At 40.7% G+C, this 9,871-nt stretch overlaps 1 protein-coding gene across 1 annotated transcript in view; it reads right to left on the reverse strand.

Moving 5' to 3' along the window:
* LOC126176804 (juvenile hormone esterase-like) overlaps nucleotides 1-6,287 on the reverse strand; it is a 136,666-nt gene extending 130,379 nt beyond the window's left edge. The window contains exon 1 of the mRNA XM_049923984.1: nucleotides 6,213-6,287. The gene's annotated coding sequence lies outside the window, so the exon portion shown is untranslated. The remainder of the gene's footprint in view (nucleotides 1-6,212) is intronic.
* Between the last annotated feature and the right edge of the window lie 3,584 nt (nucleotides 6,288-9,871).

The following is a 9,871-nucleotide window of genomic DNA, read 5'->3' on the forward strand; positions in this document are numbered from 1 at the left end:
CATGTTCCTTCCCTCTCCGATTGTGCGCAGAACCTTCGCATTCCATATCAGCCCGGCTAATTTTCAACATTAGTCTGTAGCACCACATCTCAAATGCTTCGAATCTCTTCTGTTTCGGTTTTCCAACACTCCGTGGTTCACTATCATATAATGGTGTATTCCCGACGTACATTCTCAGAAATTTCTTTCTCAAATTAAGGACGATATTGGTATTAGTAGACTTCTCTTGGCCAGGAATGCCCTTTTGGCCATTGCTAATCTGCTTTTGATGTCCTCCCTACCCCGTCGGTCATTGGTTACTTTACTGCCTAGGTAGCAGAACTCCTTAACTTGATCCACCACGTGACCATCAATCCTGTCGTTAAGTTTCTCCCTGTTTTCATTTCTACTACTTCTCGTTACCTTCGTCTTTCTTCGATTTACTCTCAATCCATAATCTGTACTTATTAGACTGTTCATTCCGTTCAGCAGATCACGTAATTGTTCTTTACTTTCACTCAGGACAGCAATGTCACCAGCGAATCGTATGGTTGATACTCTTTCACCTTGAATTTTAATTCCACTCCTGACACCTTCTTTTATTTCCATCATTGCTTCCTCCGTATACATACTGAACAGTAGGGGCGAAAGCCTAGATCCTTGTCTCACACCCTTTTTAATACTAGCACTTAATTGTCCACTCTTATTATTATTTCTTGGCTGTGTATATAAGAAAGCAAAGAAGGGAAAGCAAAAAGGTGGAAGGAGTATATAGAGGTTCTATACAAGGGCGATGTACTTGAGGACAATTTTATGGAAATGGAAGAGGCTGTAGATGAAGATGAAATGGGAGATACGATGCTGTGTGAAGAGTTTGACAGAGCACTGAAAGACCTGAGTCGAAACAAGGCCCCCGGAGTAGATGACATTCCATTAGAACTACTGACGGCCTTGGGAGAGCCAATCCTGACAAAACTCTACCATCTGGTGAGCAAGATGTATGAAACAGGCGAAACACTCTCAGACTTCAAGAAGAATATAATAATTCCAATCCCAAAGAAAACAGGTGTGAAAGATGTGAAAATTACCGAAGAATCAGTTTAATAAGTCACAGCTGCAAAATACTAACGCGAATTATTTACAGACGAATGGAAAAACTAGTAGAAGCTGACCTCGGGGAAGATCAGTTTGGATTCCGTAGAAATGTTGGAACACGTGAGGCAATACTGACCCTACGACTTATCTTAGAAGCTAGATTAAGGAAAGGCAAACCTACGTTTCTAGCATTTGTAGACTTAAAGAAAGCTTTTGACAATGTTGACTGGTTGACTGGAATACTCTCTTTCAAATTCTGAAGGTGGCAGGTGTAAAATACAGGGAGCTGAAGGCTATTTACAATTTGTACAGAAACCTGATGGCAGTTATAAGAGTCGAGGGAAATGAAAGGGAAGCAGTGGTTGGGAAGGGAGTGAGGCAGGATTGTAGTCTCTCCCCGACGTTATTCAATCTGTATATTGAGCAAGTAGTAAAGGAAACAGAAGAAAAATTCGGAGTAGGCATTAAAACCCTTGGAGACGAAATAAAAACTTTGAGGTTCGCCGATGACATTGTAATTCTGTCAGAGGCAGCAAAGGACTCGGAAGAGCAGTTGAACGGAATGGACAGTGTCTTGAAAGGAGGATATAAGATGAACATCAACAAAAGCGAAATGATTATAATGGAATGCAGTCGAATTAAGTCGGGTGATGCTGAGGGAATTAGATTAGGGAATGAGACACTTAAAGTAGTAAAGGAGTTTTGCTATTTGTGGAGCAAAATAACTGATGATGGTCGAAGTAGAGAGGATATAAAATGTAGACTGGCAATGGCAAGGAAAGCGTTTCTAAAGAAGAGAAATTTGTTGACATCGAGTATAGATTTAAGTGTCAGGAAGTCATTTGTAAAAGTATTTGTATGAATTGTAGCCATGTATGGAAGTGAAACATGGACGATAAATAGTCTGGAGAAGAAGAGAATAGAAGCTTTTGAAATGTGGTGTTACAGAAGAATGCTACACATAACTAATGAGGAAGTATTGAATAGGATTGGGGAGAAGAGAAGTTTGTGGCACAACTTGACTAGAAGAAGGGATCGGTTGGTAGGACATGTTCTGAGGCATCAAGGAATCACCAGTTTAGTATTGGAGGGCAGCGTGGAAGGTAAAAATCGTAGAGGAAGACCAAGAGATGAATACACTAAGCAGATTCAGAAGGATGTATGTTGCGGTAGGTACTGGGAGATGAAGAAGCTTGCACGGGATAGAGTAGCATGGAGAGCTGCATCAAACCAGTCTCAGGACTGAAGACCACAACAACAACATATATTGTATATGACGCGGCTCTTCCTATAGCTTACCCCGACTTTTTTCAGAATTTCGAACATCTTGCACCATTTTACATAGTCGGACGCTTCTTCCTGGTCGACAAATCCTATGAACGTGTCTTGATATTTCTTTAGTCTTGCTTCCAATATTAAGCGCAGCATCAGAATTGCCTCTCTCCTCCCTTTACCTTTCTTAAAGCCAAAGTAATCGGTATCTAGTGCATCCTCAATTTTCATTTCTTCTGTATATTATTCTTGTAAGCAACTTGGATGCATGAGCTGGTAAGCTGATTGTACTATAATTCTCGCACTTGTCAGCTCTTGCCGTCTTCGGAACTTGAATAGTCGTTTTGTTGCCACTTACCCCAATGACTTTAGGAATTCTGGTGAAATTTTATCGATCCCAATTGTCTTATTTGAACTTAAGTCATCCAAAGGTCTTTTAAATTTTGATTCTAAAACTGAATCCCCTATCTTTTCTAAATCGACTCCTGTTTCTTCCTTTATCACATCAGACAAATTTTCCCCCTGATATAGACTTCCAGTGTATTCTTTCCACCAATCCGCTCTGTCGTGTGCATTTAACAGTAGAATTCCTGTTGCGCTCTTAATGTTAACACGCTTGCTTTTAATGTCACCGAAGATTGTTTTGACTTTCCAGTATGCTGAGTCTGTCCTTCCTATAATAATTTCTTTTTCGATGTCTTCACATTTTTCCTGCAACCATTTCGTCTTAGCTTCCCTGCACTTCCTATTTATTTCATTCCTCAGAGACTTGTATTTCTGTATTCCTGAGTTTCCCGGAACATTTTCGTACTTCCTCCTTTTATCGATAAATTTAAGTGTTTCTTCTGTTACGCATGGTTTCTTCGCAGTTACCTTCTTTGTACCTATGTTTCCTTTCCAACTTCTGTGATGGTTCCTTTTAAAGATGTCATTCTGCATGAAGGCAGTTAAACGATTTTCATCAAACCCTGAAGGTCTTCTGAACGTGGAGAGTAATGTTAAAACAATCATCCTTCAAACAAGAAAACCATTTTCTTGCCGTGCTTTGTCCTGTGGCGTTATCCCTACACACAGTGCAGATGTTCCTGGGTACCGCCGCTGTTGTCACTCCTCTTTTGAAACCAGACAGAAGAAAATGTCGGAAATGCTCCGCTTTCTACATTTACCGCTCCATTTCATAGCGTCCACAGCTGACTCATTATTTCCAAATGACAATTTGTAAACTCAAATAGCTACAGTGAGCAACAAACAGAAAATGACAGTCAAGAAATAAACTTATAGCAGTCGCAATAACAGATCCTAAAACAAAAACAGTATGAACTTACTAATAGCAACTGTGCTATTCTGCTGTTATCCATACATGCGCAGTAGAAGATGTGTATGCAGGCATGCGCAGAACACAACATTTGGAGGGCTTCTGCTTGTTTGGTCAGCGAACTAGGAATACATGACCTCTTGAGGATTCTTTTGGCGGTTGTGGGAGGTATTGTACACATTTTTTGCTGTGTAATGTTCTTTTAATATAGTAATAAAGGAAATGAAAATCCTCTTTATTGTAATGCTGTTGCGAAAAGCTGTATATTTGATGGTAGATTATTATTATTATAGAAGTGAAATGGAACAGCGATGGTGTAAGTGTTTTTACTGTGTCATACACCAAAAAAAGGTATTTATATGATCTACATTTGCTGTACCATAATAATATACCTCTACAAACGTTTGATTGGGAGTTCATGTGTAAATGTGCACGTAACTGTACTTTCGATGTGCGTACGTATAACGTAAATCGCTGGAATAACAGCACATGTATGATTTAATTCCATATTCTGTATTACTTCAGCATGCCGGGCAGTATAGTGCTGAGAGAATGCCTGGCCACAAGAGCCAGAGCAGTTGTGCCGGCCGCGGCCACTGAGGACTGCAAAAGCCGTTCTGCATATGTCCGGTCGCACAGTTGTCCTGAGCTGAAGAAGAGAGAGGAGTGGCACAGGTAACGATAAAAAGAAGTACATAAACCATGTGTGCAGTGGTTCCTCATTACTGTGTCAGTAGCGTGAATCCAGTCATATAAATCGATAGCAGCTTGTCAAAACAAGACTCGTCCATTCTGACGAAGTTCCTTAATTCCCGTAAAAGTTCGGATCTCAACTCCTTCATTATCAGAGGTTTGTATGCTCCTGCTTTCACCCCTTCTTCCCAGCCAGGGTCGAACCCAAATACTACTCTTGGCATTACGTCGTTGTTCTACTCTTCTCCTGATGACTACGGCGGCCACTATCACCTCAACTGCTGCATAAATAATTACCTCCTCCATATCCTGAATTCTGTGAAATTAATTCGGTTGTAAGATCATGACATAAACACTTTAGTGCATATTTCTGTTGTTGTTGCCTTTCGAGGAAGACCAGACAGCGAGGTCATCGGTCTCATCGGATTAGGGAAGGATGGGGAAGGAAGTCGGCCGTGCCCTTTCAAAGGAAGCATCCCGGCATTGGCCTGGAGCGATTTAGGGAAATCACGGAAAACCTAAATCAGAATGGCCGGACGCGGGATTGAATCGTCGTCCTCCCGAATGCGCATATTTCTATATTGACATAATGTTATTTCGTTCTGGCAGCGCAAGGTAACAATTACGTAATAAATGCGAACGTAGACCTCTCAGACGTTTAAATATTAGTAAAAAATATCATTCAGACTCAATGATGTAAATAATCTTACAGTTCCGAATGTGTACCCTTGGAGCAGCACCCTTGGTGCAGACCTACATTTTAGACGTACAGCTTAATAACGCTAACAAAAATGCTGGCAGTTCCAGACTCGTATGCTTACGGCGCTGGTGCAGATCTGTGTGCATTGGGTGTGTCGTGTAATTCCAGCCCATGAGTCACTGCTCGGAACGTCATACGGATTTACCGCATTTCCACATTTGGGTACCTGACCAGGTCGGTTGACAGCACTTGTTGTTCAACGTTTAATTTCATTTCCTGTACCTATTTTTACCGGGCGGATTGTTAGCTTCAAACTGTCTGCCTTTCATGTCCAAGGTTCACATCACATCAATTTAAAACAAAGTTCCTGCACAGATAGTAAGGTAATTTTAGTTATGTCAAGGAAGTTGTACGATGGACAGCCATGTGAATCTAACCTATTCATTCATCTGTCGCTTCACTACAAAAAACATTCCCAACATTGATCCATTCCTAAACGAAAAAAGGAAACTTTCGTAAAACCTTAATGCATTATACCTCTGTAAAGACAATGAAACTGCACTCTGGCAATGAAGCTGCAACACAGCTACAGAACTATAAGGCAACAAGTCTGCTATATGCTTCACCGGCTTTGAATAAGGATTGGTACAGTTAATGGCATCTTAGAACAACACAAAACGGTTCTTTGTAAGAACATACATGGCATCTTATTCTAGCTTATCGTCTATATTCGACCGAGGAGCCAGTGAATTTTCTAATTTGTGAACGCAAAAGACAACAAACTGTTGCATTCAGACATATCTGAAGTTGTAAATGCTCCATTCCATCTGGAAAGAAAACTTTTAAGGACTGAGAATTAGTTTTCATGTCAGTAAAATTAAAGAGTTTCAGCCTGAAGCACATGAGAACTTCACACGGCATCCATGAAGCAGGGCACCTATCAATAAAATTAAGCAGCGCGGTGGAAATGAGACGAAAAATATTGTCTTTGCAGAGGGATCTCCAGCAGTGTATAGTGCCAGTTTGCTCTGTGCACCCTACATTAGGATGCTCTTTGGTTTAAGATGGGAATCAGCAGTGATGTAAATAAAGCAAAGCTATCAAACGCCAGTTGGCGGGCTAAAGGTCATACTCCAGATAAAAGTGAGAAATACTTACAGATTTTGCTGCTCTGGTGACTTGCGCAATCAAGGACAAGATCGCAGCTGGCGCTGCTGCAGTCTCGGATCAACTGCTGGTGATTCTCCTCGCGAGGTCACTAGCCAGTGCTTCCTCTCCCACCTCCCCTCCTTCGCACCTTTGCCAACCGCGTCTTTCCTGCCGACAGCACAACATGTAATGACGTAGGCTCCATATCGACGGCTCACGTATTTCGCTGAGATGAAACTGCAGCCATTTTTTGTCTACCTGCAAGAACATACACAGCGACACTAGGAAAGTTGTACCAACATTCATTAGCTACAAAATATTGCAATTTTCTTTCCTGCAATTAAAACAGTTTTATCATTTCCGTAGGTAATACGAAATCGTTCATCATTTAATCGTAGGCAGCATGTAAAATAAAAATAACCTATAGTGAAGCTTCAATTGCTTTTGACGTTGACTGAAATGATTCAGCTAACATACACAGATGCTACACAGACCATAAGAACACGCTGTAGCATCCCAACACAAAGCATTTGAACAAAAAAAAGTGCTAATGTTATTTACAGTAGATGAAGTGGCCTCAGCGAACAAACCAGCAGTAAAATCTGTAATAGGACGGAATGTTCTGCAGGAATGGGAATTCCGTGATTCGTAATTTGGCCTGCTGAGTGCTGCGAACCAAAAGCTGTAACGAAAATTCTTCACTTTCATCCCACGATCATCCAAACCTAAGACCTACCTGTGTTAATGGTTAAAGAGCCCAGAAGTTATGCTCATTTAGCAGTTAAGAGGGTAGCTGCAATGCAGTTCTTGAATTCCGTCTTTTTTTAACCAGAAGGGAGGATACTATTTCATACTCTTGACGAAGACCAATTGTACATCGAAATCGCTGTTTAGATATACCTTACGGTTTCTGATAAATATTTTGTAAGACATGATAATACCATAACAAATTTTCTTGGCTGTTTTAACAGTAGGAAAATGTCTGGAAGGTGAACTCTTTCCCCCTTGTATCTCAGCATTACACCGTGTAACTCATCCCTCAGCGACTTTACCTATGAGACGGAGCGACACCAACGCGCCGTACGGAAAGAAAACAATTTTCTGAGGAACTTGGAACGGGCTCATACTGCACAGCTATTGTCACGGAAACGACCTAAATAAAAATTAGTTAAAAGAACAGAGAGCTCCAATGTAAAAAAACGTGATGTACAGAAAGTAATTCACAAAAGTAGTTGCATATCTTTCCGTGAGCGAAATGGTTTCCAGCTGAGTTCAGAGATTTGATTTGTATCTCTACTGACAATAATGATTCCAACAATTTAAGTTCTTTACTACACTAGATCTTCTCGCTGGTATTTGGTGTAAGCGATATTTGAGAAACACGTTATTACGTAGAAATACTTGCAGTTATCATTTGTAATTGCAAACATAATAATATTCAGCTGGAAAGTTGTTCAAAAATGGTTCAAATGGCTCTGAGCACTATGGGACTTATCTTCTGAGGTCATCAATCCCCTAGAACTTAAGAACTACTTAAACCTAAATAACCTACGGACATCACACACATCCATGCCCGATGCAAGATTCGAACCTGCGACCGTAGCGGTCGCGCGGTTCCAGACTGTAGCACCTAGAACCGCTCAGCCACCCCGGCCGGTGGAAAGTTGTAGTTGTGCCTTTATAGAACAAGTGTATCATTTGTACCTGCACAGAAGCTCCAGTAATTTTCACCTGTAATCGTTAACGTCTCTTCGAAACGAAAGAGTGTGACATCAGATGTTGAACTTCAGAGTTGTCAGTCATTTCCCGAGAAACTGCTCACTAGAACTCGACAAAGCGGCTGTCCACTGAGAACGTCTGTTAAGCATCACGCACAGCAGCCTCAGTTGTGGAAGAAATATCCACTACATGTTATATCGCGAAACCTTGTCTGAAACCTTAATTTTATAGTGTAGTGGATGTTGCCTTTGAGATGGGACATCAAATCAATACAAGCTGTTCCTTCTCGCTGATATACGGACGGCTGTCCATATAACTACCGGTTTCACATGACCGTTAGAAACGTCTCGATTTCGTGACCTGGGCAATAGCGCACTATCTAGAAACTTCTATGAGGCTTCCTCCAAGGAATCAGTTAGTACGACCAGATTAATCACATTATCAAGTGCCAGTTTCAATAATAAGCATAAGTCTATATTGTGGGGTTCCATGTTCACCCTCAAACTATAGGTGGCTGTTGGTAATTCGCTTTCAGACTTCGAAACAGAAATTATGAGGACATCACGTGCTTTGATGTTGTATGATGGCAACTTTCATGTACTGTCAGTGTAATGCCAATACTGTCTATGTATCGATCCATTACAGCAGATTACCGACAAGCGTGATGCCTTTAGAAAGGCAATTGACTCTCATTCAGTTGAAAAATGAGTACGTCCTCCTTCGACAAACAGGATTTAAATTTCACGTGGTGATTGCAGCACGTGGCGGCGCTATTCTGTAATGAATTTCCACAGTCACAGCGCACGTACAGGCGTGTAAATATAATCATTTGTTTAGTAACATGTCCCTAACCGGTGAAACAAATTTCACTGTGATCACACCTCTCGGTATTGGTGTTTAACTTTCTCCAAACAACAGTGTACATACAATGCTTCTAACTAGAATACTTCACTTACTTTGTTAAACCTTCGTATCAGATTATACCTCATAAGTAATAGATTATGACAGGATTTTCATCTATTTATATAGGTCAATAATTATATGAAATGCCAAAAATCAAACTTATTTAGCCATTGGAATCGGTTTGACAGGCGCCTGCCATAGGGATTGGTTGCCTTGAATATAGTTAGCCTTTTAGTAATATAGAGAAGACATCAGAGCAAATCACCCTTTAAATTCGAACCAACTAATACGATGAGCATTGGGCGGCAGGGAGTTAGAAGGAAGAGGAGAAAATATTTCGCAGTTAACTAAAATTTATTTAACAATTAGTCGGTGCAAAAAAATTGTCAAAGGAGAAAAATTAACAAACTGCAAATTTATTATAAGAAATAAAAAAAAGGATTTGGCTAAATGAAAAGAAAATGTTGAATATGGTAAACAGTGATGGTCAAAATTCTTAATAATAATAATAATAACAATACTAACTGAAACATGTTAAGCCGAATATTAAATGGAATGATGTTGTCTATTGCTCTTGTTACTGCTGCTTGTTTTAATGTTACTCTTTTATCTTCATAAGGCTTAACTCAGAGCTGGTTTACCGTCGTCATTTTCAGAAAACGAAGTACACTATGTGATCAAAATTATCCGGACGCCTGGCTGAAAGTTACTTACAAGTTCGTGGCGCCCTCCATCGGCAATACTGTAATTAAATATGTTGGCCCACCCTTAGCGTTGATGGCAGCTTCCTCTTACGCAGGTATACGTTCAATCAGGTGCTGGATGTTTTCTTTGGGAATGGCAGCCTATTCTTCACGGAGTGCTACACTGAGGAGAGGTGTCGATGTTGGTCGGTGAGGCCTGGCACGAAGTCGGCGTTCCATAATATCCCAAAGGTGTTCTCTAGGATTCACGTCAGGACACTGTGCAAGCCAGTCGATTACAGGAATGTTATTGTCTTGTAACCACTCCGCCACAGGCCGTTAATTATGAACAGGTGCTCCAGC

Source organism: Schistocerca cancellata, chromosome 3 (assembly GCF_023864275.1).
Source record: "Schistocerca cancellata isolate TAMUIC-IGC-003103 chromosome 3, iqSchCanc2.1, whole genome shotgun sequence".
Lineage (NCBI taxonomy): Eukaryota > Metazoa > Arthropoda > Insecta > Orthoptera > Acrididae > Schistocerca > Schistocerca cancellata.